This window comes from Pleurodeles waltl, chromosome 8 (genome assembly GCF_031143425.1).
Source record: "Pleurodeles waltl isolate 20211129_DDA chromosome 8, aPleWal1.hap1.20221129, whole genome shotgun sequence".
Classification (NCBI taxonomy): Eukaryota; Metazoa; Chordata; class Amphibia; order Caudata; family Salamandridae; genus Pleurodeles; species Pleurodeles waltl.
In genome coordinates this window covers 1,533,261,564-1,533,289,527 of record NC_090447.1, presented here as the reverse complement: position 1 = coordinate 1,533,289,527, position 27,964 = coordinate 1,533,261,564, and the positions used below count along the sequence as shown (strand labels likewise).

The 27,964-nt window shown below is 52.7% G+C and overlaps 1 long non-coding RNA gene across 1 annotated transcript; it reads right to left on the bottom strand.

The window, feature by feature from the left end:
* Window positions 1-26,445, bottom strand: LOC138249281 (uncharacterized). Its single transcript, XR_011194826.1, has 2 exons — window positions 26,319-26,445; window positions 1-467 (listed from the first exon to the last, which is right to left on the bottom strand). It is a non-coding gene; the product is annotated as an uncharacterized lncRNA (long non-coding RNA).
* Between the last annotated feature and the right edge of the window lie 1,519 nt (window positions 26,446-27,964).

Below are 27,964 nucleotides of genomic sequence, written 5' to 3'. Positions count from 1 at the left end.
ACTTCTCTCTGATCTTTATTGCATTTGGTAAGCAGCAAGGACTGAGCTCCTTCACAGTGTGGCATGGGATGTCATATCCATCTTCTCGGCTAGGGTTCTCTGCACCGTGGGCAGCCGTCCGCGGGCCGTACTATGTTCTTACAGTCAGGCGGGATCTCAGGGCATGGGATGAAGGCACAGTCAAGCTCCAGGTTGCACTTACAGGCGCAGCGCCTACGGCAGTAGTCTGTGTAGATGATCTCCCCTAGAGGGATCAGCCCGTTCTTCAACTGGCCACATCCTGGGTACCGGTTCCATTCGCAGGGGCAACCGACATACTCCTTGCAGCACTGCTGATTCGCTTCTTGGCACCTGAATGCCTGAAGAGCGCAGCTCTCCTCTGAGCACTCTTGTGAGGTGACCTCAGGGACCAGGACGGTGGCCAACCAGAGGCAGAGACAGGGCACCACCAGCGCTTGAACCAGTTTCTGAAAAAAGAAGACGAGGCATCGTTAGCAGAGATGTCCTGGGAATAATGAAGCACGTCTAGTGTGACTATGCGCACTGCCGACAGATGCTGAATATGGAAAATCTACAGGGCAACCAAGAGGCGGCCACATACGACATACACGTAATACATCTCATGGTCTCATACAGAATGTCTTCATCATAACATTTCTAATTGAATGATTATGTATGTCTGGTGTGTAAGCATGTTAGAACCCATCAGGGCTAAAACTGCAAAAGGGTGAACCCACCTGGAGGAAACCTTCTACCATGCCAAACCTCAAACACTGCCAAAACATCTCCACGCAACATCGCCCAATTATCTTGGAATCAATAAACGTTACCTTCAAGATCATCAAGCAACAAAACACCTAGGAGAAGATTTACTAACATTTTGCACCAGAGTTGCATCACAAAAGTGACACAAACCTGCATAAAATGTTTATTTGGGATTTACTTTCCAGCACAAAACTTGTTTTGCACTAGAAAGACGCTTGAAAGCAACGGGAAGCAATCCTTTGGGCTGTTCTGCGGTATTTTACTTCAAAGAGGCATCCATGGGTGGTACACTGGCATTCCCAGGCCCATAGTTTGTGATGCAAATCTCTATCTACAAACAACGGAATTCGCACCACAAAATGATGCCTCTTGAAGCAGGCCTTAAAAAGGAGAAATGTTTTTTATTTTTCCAAACTTTTCCAACTTGGCTTGTGTGTTGTACAGCACACATCCTAGGAAGAAAATGATTAGGTCTGTCTGCATATAGAATTTTATACTGGACGGGCACCCTTCCAGGACAAAACCCATGCTAGGCATGACTCAGACACCTTGGACTATGGTGTAAAGGTGTGTGCGTGGCACTAGACAGCCAGATAGTGTGCCAGGAAGAGACCGGGATAGTGCCATCTCTCTCTCTCTCTATATATATATATATATATATATAGTGCTGTCCTGATCTATTTACTGACAGCTCACTCAACGCAGTGCAGTAACCAAAGACATGTGTGTGAGGGTGTTGAAATGAAATGAAGGTGCTAAGGAGGAAAGAGATGGGGTGTGAGATATGCAGAGGGAGGATTTCAGAAAGATGTGAGGAGGAAAATGGTGTTAAGTGTCTAAGAGAGTGAGAGACCGCAGAGGAAAGTGGAGTGAAGGGGAGAAGGGGAGGGACTGAGACACTGTGAAGACCCCTCCCCCTTCACAGACCTCGTTAACTCACTGCCTCATAGCCTCAGGATTGAACGGTTTCAATTCTAGCTATTTAAAAGACAATTGCTGTTGCTCAGTTATCTGATACTGCCAACAAGCATTGTCAAAGACAACAGGTCTGCTTGTTTAGTTACATGTCCGATACTGTGTGATATGTCTGATACAATAATAGGAAGCTCTCACAGAGAGGCACCAAACTACTGGTCAGGTAGCACACTGTGGGAATAGCTGGGTTTTAATTTACATCACATCCTTAATTACATGAGCCACGCCTCTTGCAAAAGATTCCTAGCTGTGCTTCTTAGGCCACGCCCCTTTTGTGACCGCCCACTTTTTTCAACCCTCTCAAGGCACTGCGCAAGAGCGCCTAAAAGCCCGGCCTAGCTAAGATAAACTCACCTGGAAGTTCTGAAAGAATTTCCTACTTGTGGGACAGAATCCCACTGATCACGGTTATTTGAATTAGAGTTGCCATTGTTTGTGCATCTAAGGTGAACTAAAGTTGCATAAAAAGACTTTAACGCCTATAAATGTGTAACACCATCTGGTTGTCTTCTAAAACGCTGTAATGCCCTCGTGTCAAGTTGGCGCTTTGTATAACTGCAGACAAACCAGTGTGCCCCAGGGGCCGGCGGTGCTAGCTCTCAAATTACAGCCCACGTGGAAGATGCTTTTAAAACTCCTACAACTGGGCTGGTTTCAGGGTGTGGGCGGGGGCGGGTCAGCCCAGGAGTTTAACCCTTTCCGTGGCTTCTTGATTCGTTTGTACAAGGACTAGGCGGGCCGGCGGCTGTTGTCAAGGGGAGACGGAGCACTGTTGCTGTGAGTTTGTCCTGTGTGCTTCCGCCGCGTGTGGGTGGGATTAAAGAGTGCGGCGACTAATGATCTGTTGGAGACACTTCCTGTCAATCACACCACGCTGCTCCCACTTCCTTAACTACCTGCAGCAAGTACCACAAGCAGCACCCCCTACACAATACCAGGACAGCAGCATAACTGCAACGACACTACGACAACTATGGGTGCAGCAGCACAGCTGCAACGCAAACACTAGCACACTACATGAACAACAACACCACGCGCACAGCTATACACCTACAATAGTACCGTACAGTCCTCCGCTGCCCTTGGCTAGGTTTGCGTTATATCAATGCCATATACATGCGTAAACACCACACTACCACTAAAGGCTGAAATAAAATATTACATGTTACAACTGCAAACCTATAATACAACAGCTCAACACCTGTCACACTAGAACAATAGAACCACAAAACTGTGATGCTCAGGCTGTCACCCTACAGTTGCCATAGCAACAATGCATCACTATGGATACATCTACAGCCCTACAACGCTAAAACAGATTTGGAGGACAGAGGTCGGACAGAGTACTTTACTCCCACCATACTAAGGGGCCTCTGCCCGCCAAATTGATGTGCACCAGTGCAGCAGATGTCTCTTAACAGTGGCAGGAACCGCTGTCATGGCGATTCGTGTCATTGTGGTAAACGTTTGATGGACAGTACCGTCAGCACGATGGTACCTTCTGTCAAACTTTTAACATATTTTTGTATTTTCAAAAATAAAATCCCAAAACGGGATTTTGTTTTTCAAAATACAAAAACTAGTGACCCTCAGACCATGTGAGTTGTCGCTTATGGTGTGGAGGTCATTGTACAGTTTTCACTGCCCCTTCTTGGTCTTATACTAAGGTGATGGCAAGTGAAAACTCAACATCGGTCCAGTTACTCTAAATAGGGCGGGCGGACAAACGGACAAACGGCCAAACCTCTGACGTCCCTTACTTCATCGGCCATCAGAGGAGTGTGTCAGCGCCGAGGCAGAGTAATCACCATCACCAACCACACCAACACGGTAACTACAACACTGCAAGTGCCAAATACCACATCACCACACCACAGGTGCAACAATAAGAAACCATAATTTACAACTCTACAACACTGCAGTAACAGCTGTAACACTGGAACATCCCAACTAAAACACTACCACTCTGGAATTACAAACCCACAACCACATCACTACCTCAGCAGTAGAATTATACTGCTATCACACTATCAACACAACTCTACGAAACTATCAGCTACAACACTACCCGTGAAAGATCACAACTACTAGCTACAATCTCAACACTGCAAACACAGCACCACAATGCTTCAACACTACAAAGGGGCAGGTACACCAGTGGCGACCAAGGCTTCAGACGCCGCACTAACCAACGGAAGAGGTGAGACAGTGGGCAGAAAGTAAAACACAAAGGGGGTTATTACAACTTTGGAGGAGGTGTTAATCCATCCCAAAAGTGACGGTAAAGTGACGGATATACCACCAGCCGTATTACAAGTTCCATAGGATATAATGGACTCGTAATACGGCTGGTGGTATATCCGTCACTTTACTCTCACTTTTGGGATGGATTAACACCTCCTCCAAAGATGTAATAACCCCCCAAATGTGTTGATAAGATCTATTGATCGGTCATGAAGGAAGTCATAGGTGTGAGATGAGATCAACTAAGTGTAGAGTCTAATGTGGTGACCATCACGAGGCAGCTTTTGGGGGGTGCGGTCACTTATTGCTACTGTCTGAGATCAGAAAGAAACGCTCCCCCACCAGGACCCCTGCACCACACCAACAGACCGTGGGACTTGATGGTGTGGCAAACAGAGGGCGGATTTGAAAGATTGCTGATTAATGGAGTAAGCATCGGGGATGAGAGAAGAGGTGCTGAAGGTGAACTGATAATGGAGAAAATTGGATAATATAAGATTCATAAGGGGAAGAGTGTAGGGGATGCTGATCAAACAAGTGTGTGCAAACTCTGATCTGGAACCCTTAGGGCTCTGTCCACGGTTCATGCATCAGTAACCCACCGGGTTATTTGCCTCAACAAGAGGCAGGGGCCTCCACACCAAAGAGGGTGCTTCTGTGAGCTGCCTCTGTGCGCTGCTGCTCTGCCAAACAATTAGTAAGAGATGTGCTGACATCGGAGCCAGCTCCCCAAGGACACCCTAAAGCCGGGGGAAGGATTCAGATAGATATTTCACTGCTCTGTGAACATAGCTGCCTTGTGATGTGGTGGATTAGTGGTCAGGGAGGTAGAGTCCACAGACGTGCGCTGCTTTCATTCGCTGAAATCACCCCCAATCCCTTCAGGCTGTTCAGCTGTGGTTGAAGAATATAAGGTTCATCTAAGTCTCTGCCTCAGTCTCTGTTTAACCCTCTTCCTTGTGTATCTCTGACTCTTGGATCACGGCATTCTTCCTCTTTTGAGGTTTGGGGGACATTGGTGATCGAAGACATTGAGGGTTGGAGGTCATTAAGGACTTGATATTAGAGTTTGGAGGACATTGGGGGTCAGAAGACGTTAGTATTGGAGGTCTTTGGGGACTTGACGATGTTAGGGTTTGGATTACAATGGGGTGCAGAGAACATTGAAGGATACTGAGATCTGTGAGATGAAGGGTGTTGAAAGACATCACTGCTTAGCAGGTATATTGGACATTGGGGGTTACAGGATTTTGAGGTTTTGGACTATGGTGGGTGGGGGAAGACTTTGGATGCTGGGGGTAGTTGGGGTTTGAAGACATTGGTGAGTAGGGGTCATTGAGCCAAATTGAAGTTGCGTTCTACTCCGTTCCCATCATTCGATCTCTACTCAAAACACTACTGAACACTCAAGAGCACAAGTTTACCACAACCAATCCACAAGACAAAAGAAAGCACATTTATACTAATTTGCTAATTATTTAACTCTAATCTTGGGTTCCGGAGTACCATGCTCCTCCACGCAAAGCACTTCAATGCCTCATCTGGGGTAGTAAGTGCTATATAAATACAAATTCCAATTACTGTCACAAGTTGAGCACCAATCCTGATTCTGGCACAAACATGTGTTTGTTTCCAAATCAGGATTGGTGCTGGGGTACAATTTGCACACTTAAGCAATTTTAACTGCAAGAACTTCACAGTGGTAACCCTGGAATAGATCTTGCAGGAAAATAGCACATATTTTGTGTTGGCGGACTGGAGAATGGAATCAGCAATTCCATTGGTCATTTGAGTTATCCAGGTCAAGAGACAAAAAGGAAAACATTCTGGTAATGTGGTTCCTTGTAATTTTTCCCTCTTTGGAAGTTTCTGAACTTGCCAGAACATGTAACGGTAAGAGTTGTTTGACCTCGTGTATTCTTTATCTTTCACCCAACAGGTCCAATTACCCACCCACGCTAAGGGACATAGGGGGTCATTCCAACCCTGGCGGTTGGTGTTAAAGCGGCGGCCAACCCGCCAACAGGCAGGCGGTAAAAAAAAATGGAATTCTGACCCTGGCAGAAACCGCCAACAGAGACCGCCACTTTAACACTCCGACCGCCACGGCGGGACAAACAAACAGCGCGGCGGTCACCGCCAACAGACAGGCGGGAGACAATGTACCGCCCACCCTATCACAACCCACCAATCCGCCACCTTTTCCAGGGCGGTAGCCCCGCCGATAAAAACACGGCAGAAACAGCCATTAAGAACGGAAAACGCTCACCTCTACACACTCCACGAGGAATCTGGACCGCATGGAACCCGAACTACACATCCTACCAGCTATTGTCTTCCTGCTCCTCTACCAGGAGCACGAATGCCGGCGCAGAAGACAACGGTGAGTACTGCACCTACGACACAGGGGAGGGGGGAGCCAAAAAATTACGGGGACACACATACGCGACACACCCACCCTCACCCTCACCCACAACTACATACACATCAATGCAGAGCAACAACTCAGAGTGACACCCCCAAACCCCCCGGAAGACAAAATAAAATGATCATGAAATTTGAAGTATATTGTACGGCTAAGTAAAAAAATATATCAAACATCTATAACTATATATACATATGTAAATTGTCCTGTCCAAATTGGGTATCAGCCAATGTTCGTGGGCCAATGGGCCTAAACACATGGGCAAAGCCCACACAGGATACCCGACTCCAATGGAGAGAACACTGCAGGGGCATCAGGTAGCAAAACTACAGGCACCTCAGGGGGAAGGGAAGGGGGGGCACCTCAGCCAGATGAGTCCACGACGCCAGATCCACGAGGGGCCTCCATGGCCACTGTTCAATCCTGGGGAGTGCAAAGCCACAGTCTCACAAGTCCAGACAGTGGGTGGGCTGCCCACTGTGCCATCCTGGGGAGTGCAAAGCCACAGTCTCACAAGTCCAGACAGTGGGTGGATTGTCCACTGTGCCATCCTGGGGAGCGCAAAGCCACAGTCTCACAAGTCCAGACAATCGGTGGATTGCCCACTGTGCCATCCTGGGGAGTGCAAAGCCACAGTCTCACAAGTCCAGACAGTGGGTGGATTGCCCACTGTGCCATCCTGGGGAGTGCAAAGCCACAGTCTCTCAAGTCTCTACAGTGGGTGGATTGCCCACTGTGCCATCCTGGGGAGTGCAAAGCCACAGTCTCACAAGTCCAGACAGTGGGTGGATTGCCCACTGTGCCATCCTGGGGAGTGCAAAGCCACAGTCTCTCAAGTCTCTACAGTGGGTGGATTGCCCACTGTGCCATCCTGGGGAGTGCAAAGCCACAGTCTCTCAACTCTCTACAGTGGGTGGATTGCCCACTGTGCCATCCTGGGGAGTGCAAAGCCACAGTCTCACAAGTCCAGACAGTGGGTGGATTGCCCATTGCCATATCCTGGGGAGTGCAAAGCCACAGTCTCACAAGTCCAGACAGTGGGTTGATTGTCCACTGTGCCATCCTGGGGAGTGCAAAGCCACAGTCTCTCAAGTCCCTACAGTGGGTGGATTGCCCACTGTGCCATCCTGGAGAGTGCAAAGCCACAGTCTCTCAAGTCTCTACAGTGGGTGGATTGCCCACTGTGCCATCCTGGGAATTACAAAGCCACAGTCTCACAAGTCCAGACAGTGGGTGGATTGCCCACTGTGCCATCCTGGGGAGTGCAAGCCACAGTCTCTCAAGTATCTACAGTGGGTGGATTGCCCACTGTGCCATCCTGGGGAGTGCACAGCCACAGTCTCACAAGTGGATTACAGACTCCACTGGTTCTGGAGGAGGCATGGTGCCCAGAGTGCTTCGTGCAGCCCTGCCCGACACAGATGCGGGCATGCCCCTTCTGCCAATGGGCCAGCGGTCCTTGAGACGGCGGTGCCCAGCGGAGCGGTGCAGAGACGGTGGTGCCCAGCGGAGCGGTGCTTGAGATGAAGGGCCCAGCGGAGCGGTGCTTGAGATGAAGGGCCCAGCGGAGCGGTGCAGAGACGGCGGTGCCCAGCGGAGCGGTGCGTGAGATGAAGGGCCCAGCGGAGCGGTGCTTGAGATGAAGGGCCCAGCGGAGCGGTGCTTGAGTTGAAGTGCCCAGCGGAGCGGTGCAGAGACGGCGGTGCCCAGCGGAGCGGTGCTTGAGATGAAGGGCCCAGCGGAGCGGTGCTTGAGATGAAGGGCCCAGCGGAGCGGTGCAGAGACGGCGGTGCCTAGCGGAGCAGTGCTTGAGATGAAGGGCCCAGCGGAGCAGTGCTTGAGATGAAGGGCCCAGCGGAGCGGTGCTTGAGATGAAGGGTCCAGCGGAGCGGTGCTTGAGATGAAGGGCCCAGCGGAGCGGTGCTTGAGTTGAAGTGCCCAGCGGAGCGGTGCAGAGACGGCGGTGCCCAGCGGAGCGGTGCTTGAGATGAAGGGCCCAGCGGAGCGGTGCTTGAGATGAAGGGCCCAGCGGAGTGGTGCTTGACTTGAAGGGCCCTGTTCAGCGGTTCTTGAGACGGCGGTGCCCTGTTCAGCGGTTCTTGACTTGAAGGGCCCTGTTCAGCGGTTCTTGACTTGAAGGGCCCTGTTCAGCGGTGCTTGACTTGAAGGGCCCTGTTCAGCGGTTCTTGACTTGAAGGGCTCTGTTCAGCGGTTCTTGACTTGAAGGGCCCTGTTCAGTGCTGCTTGACTTGAAGGGCCCTGTTCAGCGGTTCTTGACTTCAAGGGCCCTGTTCAGTGGTGCTTGGCTTGAAGGGCCCTGTTCAGCGGTGCTTGACATGTGTGTCCAGGTCACCAGATCCGGCCATGACATGGATTTCACTCGCCACCTGACATGTGGCTTCCGGGCCCTTCGTGCACATCTGTCTTGTCGCTTGCGGGGCCCTCCTGTGCTGCCGTCCAGGGCCCGTGGGTATCCTCCTGCACACCTGGAATGGGGCTGGTGGGGCCCTCCTGGGCAGCTCGCCTGCTGCCGGACTTGTCGGGCGTGCTGCCCTTCCCACCCTTCCCTGCTCGTCTGTGGCCCTTTCCTCCCTTTGGCGGTGTGCCAGGTGGCACCCCACTTCCTGACGGTGCCAGGGTAGTGCTTTTGTAGCCTGCTGTCTTTGGCCTCTCGCGCCGGGCACTGGCTTTCTTGGCTTTTTTTTCAGGGGGTGGGCTGGCCGTCTTTTTACTCCTAGCCGAACTAGCTGGCCTTGAAGGTGGTGGACTCCAAAATCCTTGGACTATTGTCTTTGTAGGTCCAGGTTATGTGGAGGCTGAGGTGCTGATTGGAGTCTTATGAGATGGAGGGGGTGGGTCAGTTGTTGGAAAGAGGTCAAGGTTGGAAATGAAAATCAATTTAGAAAGACAGGGACGGGTACTTGTAGTGGGTATGGGAGTGGAGGAAGAGGATGTGGTTGTAGGAGAGTAAAGTCTGGTGTCTTTGGGTGCAGGTGCTTGTGCTGGAGGCTGTCGTGAGGTGGATGGCTGTTGGGTGGGTGGCTGCCTGCGTTTGTGTGGTTTGGAAGAGGGGGTGACAGACACACTGGGAGAGGACACAGTGGATGTGTAAATGGTAGTGGGGGTGGTGACTGCACGTGTGCGGAGTGTTCTGGTGGGTGTGCTGGTGATGGACTTAGTGGCTGAAGATGTTGTGCATGCAAGTGTGAGTGGAGACGTCACAGGGAGGGAGGAGGGAGACGAGGAGGAGGGGGACACAGAGGAGGCAGTGGCTATTGGCATGTCTGCATGTGGATGTTGCTTGGGTGCATGCTTGTGTGATGGGGGGGTGCTTATGTCTGGATGAGCTTCCCTTGGGTGTTGGGGTGTGTGCAGGCTGGTCTGTAGGTGTGTCTGGGATAGGCAGAGGTACAGGGGAGTGGGACTGGGTTGAGGAAGTTGGAGGAGGGAGGCAGGAGACAGGGACAATGGCTGCCGTCAGTGCTGAGGCCAGAGCATTGAACGTTCGCTGATGGGCAGCCTGACCCGAATGAATGCCCTCCAGGTATGCATTACTCCGGTGCACCTCCCTTTCTACACCCTGGATGGCATTTAAAAGGGTAGACTGCCCAACAATGAGCGTCCTCAGGAGGTCAATGACCTCCTCACTGAGGGCAGCAGGGGTAACTGGGGCAGGGCCTGAGGTGCCTGGGGCGAAGGAGATGCCCACCTTCCTGGGTGAGCGGGCACGGGGCGAAAGCTGAGGGGCTGCTGGGAGGGCGGAGCTGGTGCGCTGGGTGGCGGATGTACCTGTTGTTGCGGTGGGCATGGATGTTGCCACCACCACAAGGGAGCTCCCTTCCGAGGACGTGTCTGTGTCGCTGGTGTCACCACGTGTCCCCGCTGTGGAGCTCCCCTCGCCCTCCGTCTCACTGGTGAATTCCGAGTCAGTTGCATGGCCCTCCATGGCTTTGTGAGATGCAGCTCCCTCGTGCTCCGATGCCACTTCTCCTCCGCCTGATAATGCTAATGCACACATGAACAGGAAGACCACCAAAAAAGGGGGGGGGGAGAAACAAAGACATGATGTTGAGTGCATGCATTGGCGACACGTTGGCGGAGAGGACAGACACAGAAGCCCCCTGCACTACACCGCGCACTTGGAGTACACTACTCAATCAGTGGGACATGGCCTACAAGCCTATGGAAGGCAACTCCACACATAGGTGACACAGGGCCATGAATAGCTGTACTAGGCAACCTACAGAGGTGGGGGGCGGGGGCACAGGGCCATGCCTAACGGAGGGGCCTAGCCTACAGAAATCGCCCTGGCCTAGGGATACCCACAGCCCTCCTCCCCCACCCAGACACCTCCAATGTGCGCAAAATCAGCAGAATGTGCTTGTACTCACCCCCTTGTGTCTGCTGTGATGTCCTCACGCGCCCATCCAAATCGGGGTAGGCCACCGCCAGGATCCGGGACATCAGGGGGGTCAAAGTACGACTGGCACCCCTCCTACGTTGGGAGGCCATCCCCAGCAGAGCCTCCGCAGTCTTCCTGCTCCCGCGGCGGATGTCCTCCCACCTCTTCCGGCAGTGGGTGCCCCGTCTGTTGTAGACCCCCAGGGTCCGGACGTCCTTGGCGATGGCACGCCAAATGTCGATTTTCTGATGGGCGCTGACCTATGTGACATGTACAGGGGGAGAAAAAAAATACTCATCACCTTCTGCATGCTCGATGTGAGTGGCCCCCCATCCCCACCCTTGCCATGTGGCACATGCTCTCATCTGTCGTTTGATGCATGCCTCATTCGCTCCTCTCCCCACCATCTTTCATTCACCCCACTCAACCCAGGCATTGGCCACAAAGCATGGTCCCAGTGTACTTACCTGTTGGTCTGGAGGACCGTAGAGTAGCGCATACTGGGGGAGGACCCCATCCACGAGTTTCTCCAATTCTTCAGAAGTAAAGGCAGGGGCCCTTTCCCCAGTCGCAGCAGCCATTGTCTCTTCCAGACCGAGGTCACAGCAGCACTTGCAGTATAGGTCCTCTCCTGTGGATGGTAAGGTATTGAGTGATAAAGCAGATAGAAAATGGCTGTCACGCCCGCGGCGTATCGCGACCGCCGGCGCACATCGTCATTGGCTCCTGAAACCCATAGGGTTCAATGTTAACCAATGCGGCTTTGCGCCGCGGTCTTCGACCGCCTACCGCCACGGTGTGCCACGCCAGTGCATTGACCTCACATCCCACTGTCGCACTTCACAGGTCAGGCAGCCGCCATTTCAAGGGCCCCCATATCTTAATTTCTACTGCGTCACACATACCTAGGCCTTGCATCAACACTCATACAAGCCATTCAATGCATTGAGAATCGTGTACTGTGCAAGCTGTGGGAACGTACCTGTGGGTTGATTGACTCTGTGCTCCATGTTGTCCTTCCTAGGCACCGTCCGCTGGGACTTGCGAGGAGATGGAGGAATCTTCCTGTGTACAGACCGCTGGTGGACCTGTCGACAATGGAAGAAAGACATGTCATACTGACATACAGGCTTGACAGAGCCACTATACAGGAACTGTGTGCCCAGCTGGAGCCAGACCTGATGTCACCCATCCGCCAACCCACAGGGATCCCCCCTCTAGTGCAGGTTCTGTCAGTACTCCATTTTTTGGCAAGTGGGTCATTTCAAACAACAGTGGCCATTTCATCAGGGATGTCTCAGCCTATGTTTTCCAAGGTGTTGTCCAGAGTGTTGTCTGCCCTGCTGAAATACATGCGGGGCTACATTGTTTTCCCTGAGGTGGGCGATTTGGCTACAGTGAAGGGTGATTTCTATGCGCTTGGACATATTCCCAACATCATTGGTGCAATTGATGGGACACATGTTGCTTTGGTCCCCCCAGCACGAGTGAACAGGTGTACAGGAACAGAAAAAGTTATCATTCCATGAATGTCCAGGTGGTCTGTTTGGCTGACCAGTACATCTCCCATGTAAATGCCAAGTTCCCTGGGTCAGTGCATGACGCGTACATCATGCGAAATAGCAGCATCCCTTACGTGATGGAACTACTTCAGAGACACCATGTGTGGCTAATTGGTGACTCTGGTTACCCCAACCTGTCATGGCTACTCACCCCAGTGAAGAATCCCAGGACAAGGGCAGAGGAACGGTACAATGAGGCCCATGGGCGTACTAGGAGGGTGATCGAGCGGACCTTCGGCCTCCTGAAGGCCAGGTTTAGGTGCCTCCATATGACAGGTGGATCCCTAATGTACTCACCAAAGAAGGTGTGCCATATCATCGTGGCCTGCTGTATGCTTCACAACCTGGCTTTGCGATGCCAGGTGCCTTTCCTGCAGGAGGATGGTCCAGATGGTGGTGTTGTGGCAGCTGTGGAGCCTGCGGAGAGTGAAGAGGAGGAAGACGAAGAGGACGACACAGACAACAGGGACACAGTGATACAGCAGTATTTTCAATGACACACAGGTAAGAATCAACACCTGCATTTTACATTTACTTAAAGTCTCCTGCCTCTCTACTGTCTGAGTTTCCCCCCAGTGTATGTTAACTGAGTTGTGACTTTCCCTTCCAATTTCAGAGATGTGGGCCCCACTCCGTAACCTCTGCTTTGTTTCACCATGGACTACAGCTGTCTGACAGTGGTATGTTGTCATCACAATGTAACTGGACATTTTGGCACGGTTCTGTGTAATACATTTGTTCAAAAATACAGGCAGACTCCAGATTATTTTTGTGCAATAAGTGTGTTTATTAAAGTGCTCAATTTTGGGTAATGCTTGCAATTCGGTGATGGGTGATGGTGGAGGAATGTCCATGGCAGAGTCCAGATTTTCAGTCTCACAGGTGCATTGTCCATATGCCTGTGGAAGGTGGAGCAGGGGCAGTTTAAGGTTGGACAGGGTGACAATGTGGGACAGTGGGATGACAATCAGGGGCTATCCTTTCCTGGTGCGGGGTCTTGGCATCTTACTCTGTCTTCTTCCTAGATCTCAGGCCCCGCTTGCGGGGTGGTTCTCCTTCTGCAGGGGGTGGGGTTCTGGTGGCCTGTTGTTCTTGTGTCGGGGCCTCCTGTCCACTAGCGCCGGCGGAGGTGGTAGCCTTTTCTTGGTCCATGCTAGTGACAGGGGCCCTTTGTGGTGCTACATGGTCCCGCAATGTGCTGACAATCTGATTGAGCGCCACAACGATAGTGCCCATTGCGGAACTGATGTTTCTGAGTTCTTCCCTGAACCCCATAAACTGTTCCTCCTGCAGTACCTGGATCTCCTGGAACCTGGCCAGGACCGTCGCCATCGTCTCCTGGGAGTGGTGGCATGCTCCCATGATGGAGGATAGGGCCTTGTGGAGAGTGGGTTCCCTGAGCCTGTCCCCCCCCTGTCGCAAAGTAGCCCTCCCAGTTCCCCTGTTTCCCTGGGCCTCTGTCCCCTGGACCGTGTGCCCACTACCACTGCCCCCAGGTCCCTGTTGTTGTTGGGGTGGTGGGTTAACCTGGGTGCCCTGTAGTGGTGGACACACCGCTGCTTGACGTGTCCTGGAGACAGAGGCATGGGCCCGCTGGGTGGGTGCTGTGCTGGTGTTCCCAGAGGGCGGTAGGTCTGCTGTGGCCTGTGGCTGTCTGAGGGCAACCGACTGTCCTGAGGTCCCCGATGGGCCGGGCTGGTCATCTGGGTCCAGGGAGACAGAGCTGCTGTCATCACTGTGGGCCTCTTCTAGGGGTGGAATGGACATTTCTGGCCCCTCCTGGGCGGTGTCGAGGCGTTCGGGTCCTGCAGGGGTATAAGAGTATGGTTATTGCTTCTGTGTGTGCCATAGCGTGCAATGGGTGGGTGCCCTTGTACCCCAGTGCTGGCATTCCCTCGTGGGGGCTGTTGTGATGGTGGTTTGGGCGGGGATGGGTATGTGCAGTGGGCATGCTTAGGTGATGGGTGTCCATGGTTTGAGGTCGCATGCAGGGCTTGGTGTTGGGATGGGTGGGTTGTGATGGTGAGACATTACCAAGGAGGATGTGTGATGGGGGTGGGGGTATGATTTGGCATGCTGGTGGGTGGGGGGGATGAAGTAGTTGAGATTAGACTTACCAGAGTCCATTCCTCTGCCTACTCCTGCGAGGCCCTCAGGATGCAGGATCGCCAAGACCTGTTCCTCCCATGTTGTAAATTCTGGGGGTTGAGGTGGGGGTCCGCCGCCAGTCTTCTGCACCGCGATGTTGTGTCTGGATACCATGGAACGCACCTTCCCCCGTAGGTCGTTCCACCGCTTCCTGATGTCGTCCCGATTTCGTGGATGCTGACCCACAGCGTTGACCCTGTCCACTGTTCTTTGCCATAGCTCCATCTTCCTGGCAATGGTGGTGTTCTGCACCTGTGTTCCGAAGAGCTGGGGCTCTACCCGAACTATTTCCTCCACCATGACCCTGAGTTCAGCGTATGAAAACCTGGGGTGTCTTTGGGGTGCCATGGGGTGGTGTGGATGAGGTGTGGGGTGGTGTTTGTGGTGATGAGTGTGGTCAGTGTGGTGGTGTGTGGTGTTTTGTGCGTGGATGTTGTGTGAGTGATGGTGTTATGTGCCTGTGAATGCTCTGTACTAGCTGGTGGTGTCTCTCTCTGGCCTTAGTCAATAAATGGTGGTCGTAGGGGTTTGTGGGTGATGTGGGTGTGTGTTTTATATTGTGTTGGGTGTGTGGGAGTGGTGTTTGTATGTGTATCAGGTGTGTGTATTTCAAAATGTCCAATGTGGCAGTGTTTTGGAGCTGTGTGTATATTTTGACCGCGCCGGTGTGTACCGCCAATGGAAGACCGCGGTTGAAAGACCGCCGCGTGGATTCGTGGGTCGGAATGGAATGGGTGTATTTCTGTTGGCGTGACGGTGGAGGTTAGGTCATCGCCAGTTTTTCGCTGGCCGTTGGTGTGGCGGACTTTTGTGGATGTCGGGTTTTTGGCGGTTTGCCTGTTGTGGGTCAGAATGACCGTGGCGGTTTCCCGCGCCCGCGGCGGTGTTATGGCGGTCTTCTGACCGGCGGTAAGCGCCTTTTACTGCCGAGGTCAGAATGACCCCCATATTCTGGATTTGGTATGGTCCAATGCTCAATTTGCAAATAAAAAGGTGCCGGTGCCCAAACCCCTCCTCTTAAACATGCGGCTGCTGCACTTAAATGTGCGAACACAGAATACTGAGGCAGCGTAATCCTGAAACCATCTCGGCCTCTTCAACCCCTTTACAGCCACTCTCTGCCCCTTCAGCTCACTCTTGCAGCTTTCTGCTGTCTCCCATTGTGAAACCTTTCCATTTTTCTCTTCCTCTGTCCTTCCCATATGGGTCTTTTGCTCGCAGCAAATGTTTGAGGCAGAAAAATAAGCGCCGGCCCTCAAAAATAAGTGCTGGTGCTCAGCACCGGAAACAACAAGCACAAATTAAGCACTGGTATGTTCACAAAACACACCTACCAAGGTGTTGATTTCCCTTGCACATGGACAGATCACTCCCTCATCAAACTTGAAGCATTTCTGAGTACCGGTACTGCAGTGAGTAATGCTTTCCCGAGCTACTTCAGTAACTGGAGCAGGGTGACTCTCCAGGAAATGGCTGACACCCTCTGGAAACCTGCCCAGGCCCCAACCCCTTTGTGTTTTTAGCTTGGGTGCTGCACACCCGTGATGTACATGTCCCAGAACATACCCGAAGGATGCGGCCTCCTTGTAAACACGCTCTGCGGGTCCAGGATGGACGGAAAGCAGCAAAGCACAGGCTACGCCAACTGAAGGGAAGGCATCAGAGCTGGAGGACTTCAGCAAGGAGAACCTTCTAGTGAGGGTCTGAGGAGTATGAAAGTTTGTTCCTCACCAGCAAATCTTATTTTCATTCTGACCGCATTAAATTAGCAGCAAATAAACAAAAGGAAATTTGTAAGATATTAAAAGTCACTTCTCCCAAACCAGTAACCTGGGAGACAGAACCCTCCTAAATACTGTGCCACACTCAGCACTTTCTTTAGTGAGAAAATTAAACCGGTTAAGGATGGCATTCCGACTGCTTCCCTGCCTCAACAACCCGAGGAGAACGTGGACTGCGGAGCCCTCAGTTCTCACACTTTCAGCGCCGGCTTTAGGGCAGTGCGACCAGTGCAGTCGCACCGGGCGCCGAGCTTAGGGGGCGCTCAGTCTGAAATATCTGATGGCTTTAATATCACCTCCTTCAGAGCTGTGTGTGGCTAGAATAAACATGTCAAGATAATTCTGTCGATTAATGCACCTGCGAGAAAGATCAGGTTTTTTTCTAATAGTATTTTTGACTCATTATGGAGTAGCGCAGAGTTAATGTGCCTGCTGCAAAACAGGTGTGACATAGATGACAGAATTGTATTTTACGAATCTAGCTCAGTGGGTTATTGCTTTTGTCACATAGATACTTTGGTTATTTGCAGTTCATAACTTACAAACCTTCTAATATAACACAGTGAGCAATGAACTGGCATCAAGGCGCTGTGTGCAAACTGCACAGCATAGGTTTAGACTTTATGCTTTCTTTACTCAGACTTTTGTTATCCTAAGGTTGCTAAGAAAGGATTATTTTGTTAGAAAAAAATTCTTATTAATAAAGGCGGCGCCATCCTCTGTGTTGTGCTTCAAATGCTGAGTTTGTGCTTCTCCAGACCAAGCGCTCCTAAAACATACCGCCTACTAGTATGGGTGACATGGGACTCCTACACCTTGTAGCGCTTTGTCTTATGTAACATTTCCTATAGACTCATGCACACGCTTGTATGATTGTCTCTGTATGATGTGTTGCATGATGTGAAGCGCTCCGATACCCTACATTGGTATCAGTAGCACTATAAAATAAATTAAATACACCTGATAGAGGGGATACGGGAACATGAGGGGCACCCCTGAAGGATGGTAGTGAGGGGATCCATGGAGACACACATCGCTGGGGGGCGCCAACACACATTGTTGCATGCGGCGCTACAAGCGCTACAGTCGCCCTCACTCTTTGGTTCAGTTTCCCCGGCTCCATGAGGCTCTCCCTTCTCTCATGCATGAGGTGTAACTTGCCTCCCCTCTGCATCCCTGGCCCCTCCTACCACGCAAGCTCTGCCTGTCGGAACAGCCAACCCTTTGTTAGACCTTTAGAATACATCACTCTCGCAGGGGGTGGTCCCTGACAGCCTTAAAGCTGCAGCGACGCTTCCCTTGCTGAAGAAGTCGGGCCGTGATCCCAAGATGCTGAAAGGTTTCACCCCACCTCACGTGTCCCCTCTGCAGCTTCTATTTCAGAAAGCTTTTGCTACTCAGGACTAAGCAGGTTCCTATAGTCATCTAACTTTCTCCATCCATTGCAGCTGGTTCCCGCCCACCCCGCAGAAGCAGTGATGCTTTGTGTCCTCGATGACCCACGATGGCAGATGGATTTGAGATCCGTCCGCGATGGTTCTGCTAGATTTATCAGCCGCCTTCGATACTGTGGACCCCGTCCTTCTGCTGCATGGTCCGAAGGATGTCCAGCTTATCAGGCCCGGCTCTGGGATGCTCGGCCCTTTGTCTCTTCTAAGACCCAGGTCATCTGGGGGGGTCCCCCAGGGCCCAGCATTAGCTCCTTTGCTGTTTAATGTTTCATTGATCTCAGTCCTGGCTACTTGTGGGTTTAGATGCAGTAACTGCGCTGCTGACTGTCCGTTGATCTTCGGCATCAAGGTTCTGCTCAATCCCTCCAGGAAGTTCAATCTACCCTGGAGTTCATTTGGAACTTGAGCTAAACATTGATAAAACAGCGCTGGTTCTTCTCACTCACAAGATGGGTCTCTGGGCAGCTCCCACTGGCCCTCTGAGCTCAGCCCCCTAAGTCTCTGCGCCCTTGGCCAAGGCCCAGGCATCCTGGCAGGAAGTCACCAGTCCGTGGCCCTCCCCTTCAAGGCAGTCACAGCAAGTGGATTAGTCTCTTAAACCCTTTAGGAAGGTCACTTCTCTTCTGTCTCCCGAGGCATTGAAAGGTGTTGTTGTGGTAATTGTGTCCTGCTTGGACTATGCAAACCTCAAAACGCAGCAGCGAGGATAATCTGTAAATTGTATAGACGAGCAGATACCTCTCCTGCCTCAATGAAGTTTCACTGGCTTCCCGTCACACAAAATTCTTAATAAAACAGCCTGTATTATTTAGCCGAATTAAGAGATATGTGCTCAGATCCTCTCTCGCCATTCAGTTGAGGATCCCTCGGTTCAAGTGACAGAGGAGGGGGGGGGGGGGGGCGGGAGCTTCTCTGTCCTGGCCCCATCTCATGGAACCCTCCTCCTTCCCGGTCAGGCTGGACCCCAACTTTCTGCGGCTCAGGAAACCTTCGGAGGCCTGGCTGTTTACACAAGCTCATGATTAGCCGGACCCCTCTGTCCTTTCCTTCCTGGTTGTCGCAGCGCCAAGAAACCCTCGGGTGTTTGTGCACTCTATAAGTTCTCCTAACATAACATAATATGAAAACACACTATTTCTTTCTATTACCTTCAACAGATTGCCGCAGAGACGTGCACTTTTGACCAAAAGAAACAATATTTCCTCCAGTAATTCCAAACAATCCCAAAGTAGGTTTACAATATTGTTGAAGTGGCTGGTGGTCATATTAATACTCCTGAAAAACCCACCTTTCAACATGTATTTTACTTTAGATATTTGTGAATATTTGCTCCCGAGGACCGGGTGCACCAGGAATGTCTAACTAACAAAGGCCCAACCTTGCCAGATTGGGACACAGACGTGTACCACCATGAGCTTTTCACCCCCAGCAGATCTGTTCCCTGAAGTCTGTTGTAAATCATATCTGACACCAAGGAGCCCCCGCCGCAAGGATACAGCCTTGGACTTTATCCCACTGTGGAATTCTTAGGTTGCACATCAAAGAGCTTTAAAACCAATAGTGCAAAGCGATAGGCCGGTTGTGATGGGAAATCCTCAAATGATAAAATGGCGGGTCCAGTTATTCCACACTTATGGCCTCATTATGCGATGTGGCCTTTGTTCCACTACCAGAACTCTTGTGTTCACTCAGGGGTCATAGGAAGCATTTAGGGCCTCTGGGAGTCCATTGTGAATAAAGCCTCCAGGCTGGAATTACAAACATTTCTTGCTCTGTGATGGTGAATGATGTCCCTGGGATAGACCCAGTGCTTCAGACGACCACATACACTCACAGATGCTCCATTTTGGGTGCCTGGACCCCAGTCCATCCTTTTAGAGATTTATAAGCCTTAATTCACACTTTGGTACCTGGAACAACCACTACCACCGAGACCGAGGAAACACATTCCCAACACCAGAAGGGAGAGGTTTGCGGCACTCACCCTCCCTGCCAGTGGGCTGTGCTTTTGTCCCTGAGGTGATTTCTGTCACATGGCAACAGCCATCTCAGGAAAATACTCAGTGACGGATATACCACCATGGCACTGATTAAAGTATGGTGGATTTACACGTGAAGATACCGGGGGTCCTATTACACATAGGGCGCACTGTCTCTGTTTGCGTCACGGTGCACCTTAAAACAAGTGCGCAGGGCGCAAACAGAGAAAGTGCCCTCTGTTACACTGAATGCCGCCGCTCAGTGTTTCACTGTGCTGCAACCCACCTGCACTAGTAAGGGGGATTAGAGCTCCCCTTGTAGTCTGGGGCAGGGAGTGACTGCACCCGCCTGCAAGGGAATGTCTGGGGGGGTCCAGGGTCTCCCGTTTCCCCCTCCAGAGGGCTGCCATCAGTGGGTGCATTGACAGTGCACCACCTTTTAGGTGCACCTCCTGACACTTTCTTTGTCTCTGCATGTGCATCTATAACAGGGAGCGGGCGCAGAGGCAAAGGGATTCCCTCATTTGCATGGAGCCACGCCCCCACACAAATGAGGGAACACCCTCTTGAGTTAGCACTTGCCCTATATGTGCGCCAGTGCTATTTGTATTACAAGGAGGGCCGCACATGCGTCTGCGGCCATTTCTGTAATACCAAAGTGCCCCAGGGGCGCGCAAAGTGGGCACACGTGCTTGTTGCGCGCCCCTAAGGCGCTTTGTATAATACGGCCCCAGCTGGGCAGAATTTATGATTCTGGGAGGTATTTATGCACCTAAATCCACCTATTGTGAGTTAATTCCCATGAAATGGTCTGGACCCAGTGCTTAATTTGTGAAAGGAAGGGTGCCGGTGCATGAAGCGCTGTTCAGACGACATCAGCCCGTCAGCGCGCCACATACCAAGGCTGGTGTCTTTAATCCACTCCCAGGCACTCCTTGCCCCTTTGTCTCACTGATTCCTCCCTTTGTGTCGGTTTGCTGCCTGTCTCGTCTTCTGTCATTTCCATCTGTGTGTCTGTCCCTCTCTGGCTCTCTGCAAATACCTGATGCGACAAATGAGTGCTGGTCCCGAAAACTGTCACCCACCGACAACCAGCGGCACAAATTAAGGACTAGATATAACTGTACAAAGCTGTTTTACTGGCTGGAACTCTCTGTGGAAGGGTCACTTCCGTGGGGTCAGTGGTCACACTTAGCACTTCCTCTGACGTGTGCTGAGCAGGTGGTGGGTGTAAGTGGAAGGCCGGTGAAGGGGGGGAGGTACTGGTAGGTAGACCCGGCTGTAATTACATTTACACCGGTGTAATCTCACATAATCTTCAGAAGTTTGAGTTACAGTTGTCATGTGAAATGCCAGGGATTACACCATTACCACACGTGGCACATTTGAGACTTTGTTCCGTAGAAATCCTACAGTGAAACAAAGATAGAACGAGACAGAACAGAATCGCGCAGCTGTTTGTGTTACCTGTGTTTGTACTATTTTTAAGTGTGAAATGCATCTCCACAGCAAACATTGTTGTGAAGACACATTTTGACCTTTAAAATCAAAAGGATGCGGCTGACGTTTTGCCGAATAACGCTTCATTTGCGCACTTTTTGGGGCATTTGTGTCATTTTTTGGGCACTGTGTGTAATTTACGCAAAGGAGATTACGCAAATTTCGCCCAGGCGAAGGGGGAAAGGTCGCCTGGCGGATCCGAGCAGTCCATGCTTAAGGGGAGGATTCTTGGGGGTCGGGGAGGCTCCGAGTGCACCCCAAGCCAAAAGTGATTTTGAGCCCAGTTTTCCTGCGCTGAGAAGATCCGGGTGTGGGAGCTTATAATTGGGCGGGGTGGAGTCTCCCACCCTGAGATCTCCCCAGTCCCCCCAACATGTAATCTGCCGCGGGGCTGGATGCAGGGTGGGGCAGTTGTCATGTGCTCCGGACACTCGGCGAGGCTTCGCCCAGCCTGCAAGGACATGCAGGGCTTTCAATGGAGCCCAACCGGGGCACGAGTCAATCAATCAATCAATCAATCAATCATAACACTTGTATAGCGCACTACTCACCCGGGAGGGTCTCAAGGCGCTAGGGGAAGGGATCCGCTACAGCTCGAACAGCCAGGTCTTGAGTTGTCTCCTGAAGGCGAGATGGTCCTGGGTCAGCCGGAGGTGGATGGGGAGGGAGTTCCATGTCTTGGCCGCCAGGTAGGAGAAGGACCTTCCTCCGGCGGTGGATCTTCGGATGCGTGGTACGGCGGCGAGGGCGAGGCTTGTTGAACGTAGCTGGCGGGTGGGTGTGTAGAAGGTCAGGCGGTCGTTGAGGTACTTCGGGCCCAGGTCGTGGAGAGACTTGTGTGCGTGGGTGAGGAGCCTGAATGTGATTCTCTTGCTGACGGGAAGCCAGTGCAAGTCCCTCAGGTGGCCGGAGATGTGGCTGCGTCGGGGGATGTCCAGGATGAGTCGGGCGGAGGCGTTCTGGATACGTTGGAGTCTTTTTTGTAGCTTGGCTGTGGTTCCGGCATAGAGGGTGTTACCGTAGTCCAGTCGGCTAGTGACGAGTGCATGGGTGACCGTCTTCCTGGTTTCGGTCGGGATCCATCGGAAGATCTTGCGGAGCATGCGAAGGGTGTTGAAGCATGAGGAGGATACGGCGTTGACTTGTCTGGTCATTGAGAGGGAGGAGTCCAGGATGAAGCCCAGGTTGCGTGCATGGTCAGTAGGCTTGGGAGTGGTGCCCAGTGCGGGGGGCCACCAGGAGTCGTCCCAGGCGGAGGGCGATGGTCCCAGGATGAGGACTTCCATCTTGTCTGTGTTCAGTTTCAGGCGGCTGTTCTTCATCCACTCGGCGACGTCTTTCATCCCTTCGTGTAGGCTGGTTCTGGTGGTGGTGGGGTCTCTCGTGAGGGAGAGGATCAGTTGGGTGTCGTCGGCGTAGGAGAAGATGTTCAGGTTGTGTTGGCGTGCGATGGCTGCCAGAGGTTTCATGTAGACGTTGAAGAGGGTGGGGCTGAGTGATGATCCTTGCGGGACGCCGCAGATGACTTCGGTGGCCTCGGATTGAAACGGGGGGAGGCGGACTCTCTGTGTTCTTCCGGCGAGGAACAATGTGATCCACTCCAGTGCCTTATCTTGGATACCGATGTTGCTGAGGCGTTGGGCTAGGGTGCGGTGGCAGACAGTGTCGAATGCTGCGGAGAGGTCCAGGAGGATGAGGGCCGCTGTTTCCCCGTTGTCGAGCAGGGTTCTGATGTCGTCGGTGGCTGCGATGAGGGCGGTCTCTGTGCTGTGGTTGGCTCGGAAGCCGGACTGAGAGGTGTCAAGCGATCCGTTCGTCTCGAGGAAGGCAGCAAGCTGTCTGTTGACGGTCTTCTCGATGACTTTGGCAGGAAAAGGGAGGAGCGAGATGGGGCGGAAGTTCTTGAGGTCGGTGGGGTCCGCTGTTGGTTTCTTCAGTAGGGCGCTGAGCCCGGCATGCTTCCAGCTCTCCGGGAAGGTGGCGGTGTTGAAGGAGGTGTTGATGATGTTCCTTAGTTGGGGTGCGATGGTGGAGTTGGCCTTGTTGAAGATGTGGTGGGGGCAGGGGTCGGTCGGAGATCCGGAGTGGATGCTGTTCATCGTGCAGGCTGTTTCTTCGGTGGTCACCGTGGTCCAGGTGCGGAGGGTGGCGGTGGGGGGCGTAGGTTTTATGGTTGGGTGCGTGGGTGGTGGGCTGAAGCTGTTGTGAATGTCGATGATCTTGTGGTGGAAGAACGAGGCCAGGGAGTCGCAGAGATCTTGTGAAGGGGTTATGTCGTTGTTGCCGGTGCTGGGGTTGGAGAACTCCTTGACGATGCTGAAGAGTTCCTTGCTGTCGTGTGCGTTGTTGTCCAGTCTTTCCTTCAGTGATGTCTTCTTGGTGGTGCGGATAAGCTGGTGGTGCTTGCGGGTGGCTTGTTTGAGGGCGGTCATGTTGTCTGTGGTCTGGTCGTGGATCCAGGCCTTCTTGAGGGAGCGGCAGTTCTTCTTGGAGTCCTTGAGTTCGTCGGTGAACCAGGAGGCCTTCTTGCTTCGGGGTCTGCTGGGAGGGTTCTTCAATGGTGCAAGGTCGTCAGCGCAGGCGGTCAGCCACTGCGTGAAGTTGCGGGCTGCTTCGTTGGGGTCCTTAGTGTTGTCGGGAGGGTTCTGGCTGAGGGAGGCGGTGAGCTGCTCGGCGGTGATCTTGCTCCAGCTTCGGCGGGGAACCTGTTGTGGGTGGTGGTGGGTCGTGGTTCTTCTGAAGCTGAAGTGGACGCAGCTGTGGTCGGTCCAGTGAAGTCCGGTGGTGTGGCTGAAGGTGACGTGCTCGCTGGATGAGAAGACGGGATCAAGCGTGTGGCCGGCGTAGTGGGTGGGGGTGTTGACCAGTTGCATGAGTCCAAGGTTGGCGAGGTTGTCCAGCAGGGCGGCGGTGTTGCGGTCCTTGTGGTTCTCCAGGTGGAAGTTGAGGTCCCCAAGGAGGATGTAGTCAGCGGAGGGGAGGGCGTGCGGGCTGATGAAGTCTGCAATGTCTTCGCTGAATTGTGTGCGCGGTCCCGGGGGTCTGTAGATGAGGGTGCCTCTGAGGGTCGTCTTGGGGTCAGTGTGTATCTGAAAGTGGAGGTGTTCGGCGGCGCTGAAGGTGTCATCGGAGTTGGTCGTGATGCGGATGGTGTTCTTGTGTACGATGGCGATGCCTCCTCCAATCTGGTTGATCTTGTAGCCGTCTGGGATGGCGACGGCTATGTCGGGTGCAGAGGAGGCGTTCATCCATGTTTCTGTGAGGAAGGCGACGTCTGGTGAGGTTGTGTCGAGTAGGTTCCAGAGTTCGATGGCGTGTCTGTGAACGGAGCGGGTGTTGAGCAGGATACACTTGAGGTGGTTGTTGTTGGTGCTCGGCTTGGTGGGTGTGGTGCAGGTCCGGTGGCAGGTGAACTTGCAGGCTTGGCAGGTGAAGGGTCCAAGGGTGTGTCTCGGGTTGGCTAGGTGGCAGGCTCTTTTCCGGTCGGGTTTGAGTGCGATGAGGGTGGCGGCGTCGTAGGTCCGGAGGGTGGGCTGGCGTCTGCGGGGGCCAGGGGTCCTGGCGCTGGGCGCGGGCCAGGCGCGGACGGGCGCAGACGGGCTTACCTTTGGCGCACCTTCGGCGCTCCGTCGGTGCTCCCGCTGCGCGGTCGCTCTGGGGGCGTCATAAGTAAGGAGCCGGGAGGGAGGAGCAGCTGGGTGGCGGGAGCGGGGCGGCGAATGGGCTCACAGGGGGGCGGGCCGCAGGAAGGCAGCGGCGGGAAAACAAGCAGCGGGAAATTCCCAGCGGGAAATTCCCAGGAGCAGCGGGCAGCGAGCGAAGGGATCTGCAGGCAGGAGGCGGCAAGGCAGGCAGGAGCGGCAGCAGTGAGTGGGGCGACCAAGCCCTGTCGAGGGTAGATGGCGTCCACCCACTTTTTTCACAGGGTGGACGCCTTACCCTGCCAAGAGAGTATATGCTTAACTTGTCCCGGTGTCATTTTAACAAACATTCAGCAGCAGCTGCTCATGGTCAGCTTTCCTTACGAGCAGGCAGGTGCAGACGGGGAGGAGGCTTCTCAGAGTGCAACTGGACGCATAACAAAGGCCTAGTCAAGGGGCCATCAGGCCTCCTTTTGTTGGAGTATCCTGGCTGGGAGCTATCAGGAGCCTCACACCTAAATGCAAGGAGGGGGAACAAAGGCGCACAGCTTCTCTCTTCACAAGTACTTAAGACAGGCTGCGTTTGACTTTCTTCAGTCCCTGTATATAAGACACATGCATGCACTGTAAGAGTGTCAGATGTGTTGGTCTGTCCCAGTATTTATACACATAACAGTTTAAATGCCACTATTTCTGTATTTCTTTTATAGCACTTAGCGCTACTCATCCAAATGTCGGGTGTCAGAGCACTTTACATCACAGATGATTTACCAGGCACAAGATCTCTGCAGCTGGTGTTTTAACCCCATGAGACATTTTAAAATGCAGACTTTGCAACCAATTAAGCAGAACACACTTCCTGACTTGTGTTTTCCTGCTGCCAATTTCTTTGTGGCATCCCCAACGCAAAATCTCATTTGTTAAAAATTGTAATTTTCTCAAATGTACTCATGCTAGACATCCCAAACAGATGAATGACGTCTTAAGATCTGAAGTCACTTTTTGTGATGCCACTTCCTGTGAGGTCATGGGCTGCGAAGCTCCTTCCTGTGATGTCATGTGTGATGTCACACGACGTGATGTCACTCGCCATAATGCCACGCACTGTGATGTCACGCACCATGCTGTCACATGCATGCTGCCTAACTTGGTTGGTCCCTCACTTCTTTTTTAGGGCTTGTGCACTGCATGTAAGAGAGATAACATAGGTGAGCAGTGACCAACCTCCCACCCCCGAGGGTTACAACTTTTGTATCTACATCATGTGGCACAAACCCCTCTATTCTACTCCAGCACCGACGGGACTTCAGCTGGAGTTTACCATTCTAAAGGGGCTCCTGCCACATCACAGACAGCCAAGATTCAAAACACTGTCCTGCAAGATAAATACAGGTCTCTGCAGCAGGCACATTAACTCAATGAGCTAGAAAGCAGGGTACACTTACCCCCATGGTGAGTGGGTTTGCAGGTGCTTGTGTCTGTGCTGAAATGTGTGCTCCTCAGCAGACTAGTTCAGTGCTTACTGTACTTCTCAGTAGCGGCACACCAGGTTACATGTGCTGCACGTCCCTAGAGGCCACGCCCACCACCCTGACTTGTCGGTCAAGACAGAAGCAGCAGAACCAGTTCTTCTGGTGGCTCAAGCCACACAAAGCAGGGGGCGAGGTGAGAATTCCCCAAAGGCCAAAGAAAGGCCTGGGCCCAACTTCAAGTTACAGCATGGCAGGGGAGGGCCCATGATACTGGTGTCATATTACAGTGGCCTGTCGGGAACTGGGGAAGAAAATAAGTCTCTTGTGCCGGTTTACTGAGGCCCTAAATAATTGGCCAGCGGGTGACCGTGAGGCATCGGCCCAATGCCCGACTGGCTGCCTACCCTGCTGGCCAACAGCACTAAGCGATGAATAAATTGTGAAGGTTTCTGCCTCTCTTCATGCAGCTGTCCTTGTTTCAATCAACCAATCATTTGTAAAGCGCGCTAGTCACCCGCTAGGGTCTCAAGGCCCTGGGGGGTGGAGAGGGGAGAAGTGCTACTGCTCGAACAGCCAGGTCTTGAAGCGTTTCCTGAAGGTCAGCAAGTCCTGGTTCTGTTGTAGGTGGACGGGGAGGGAGTTCCAGGTCTTGGTGGCGAGGTAGGAGAAAGGTCTGCAGCCGGCTGTAGATTGGTGGATGCGAGGGACGGTGGTGAGAGCGAGGTTGGTGGAGCGGAGTTGACGGTTTGGAGTGTGGAAGGTGAGTTGCTCGTTGAGGTAGGCAGGGCCAGCATTGTGGAGTGCTTTGTGAGCCTGGAAGAGGAGTTTAAAGGTGATCCTCTTGTTGACGGGGAGCCAGTGTAGGTCTCTCAGGTGGGTTGAGATGTGGTTGCGGCGTGGGATGTTGAGGATGAGGCGTGCTGTATACTGCAGTTTTTTCTGCAGCTTGGTCGTGGTTCTTGCATAGAGTGCGTTGCCGTAGTCCAGTCTGCTGCTGACCAGGGCGTGGGTGATCATCCTTTTTGTTTCCATGGAGATCCATCTGAAGATGTTGCGGAGCATGCGGAGGGTGTTGAAGCAGGAAGATGAGATGGCATTGACTTGCTGGGTCATGGTGAGCGCTGAGTCTAGGATGAAACCTAAGTTGCGTGCATGGTTTGTGGGCGTTGGTGCAGTTCCAAGGGTGGCTGGCCACCAGGAGTTGTCCCATGCGGAGCAGTTGGATCCGAGGATGAGGATCTCCATCTTGTCTGAGATCAGTTTTAGGCTGCTCCTCTCCATCCAGTTGGCGATGGCCTTTATTCCGCCGTGGAGGTTGGTTTTTGCAGTGGCAGAGTCCTTGGTGAGTGAGAGGGTCAGCTGGGTGTCGTCAGCGTAGGAGATGATGTTGAGGTTGTGGGATCGGGCGATGTTGGTGAGCAGTACCATGCAGATGTTAAAAAGGGTTGGGCTGAGCGAAGATCCTTGGGGAACGCCGCAGATAGTTTTGGTTGCTTCAGAGAGGAAGGGAGGAAGGTGGACTCTCTGGGTTCTGCCGGAGAGGAATGATGTGATCCAGTCCAGGGCTTAGTGGCAGATCCCTGCGTCATGGAGGCGTGTGCGGAGCGTGTGGTGACAGA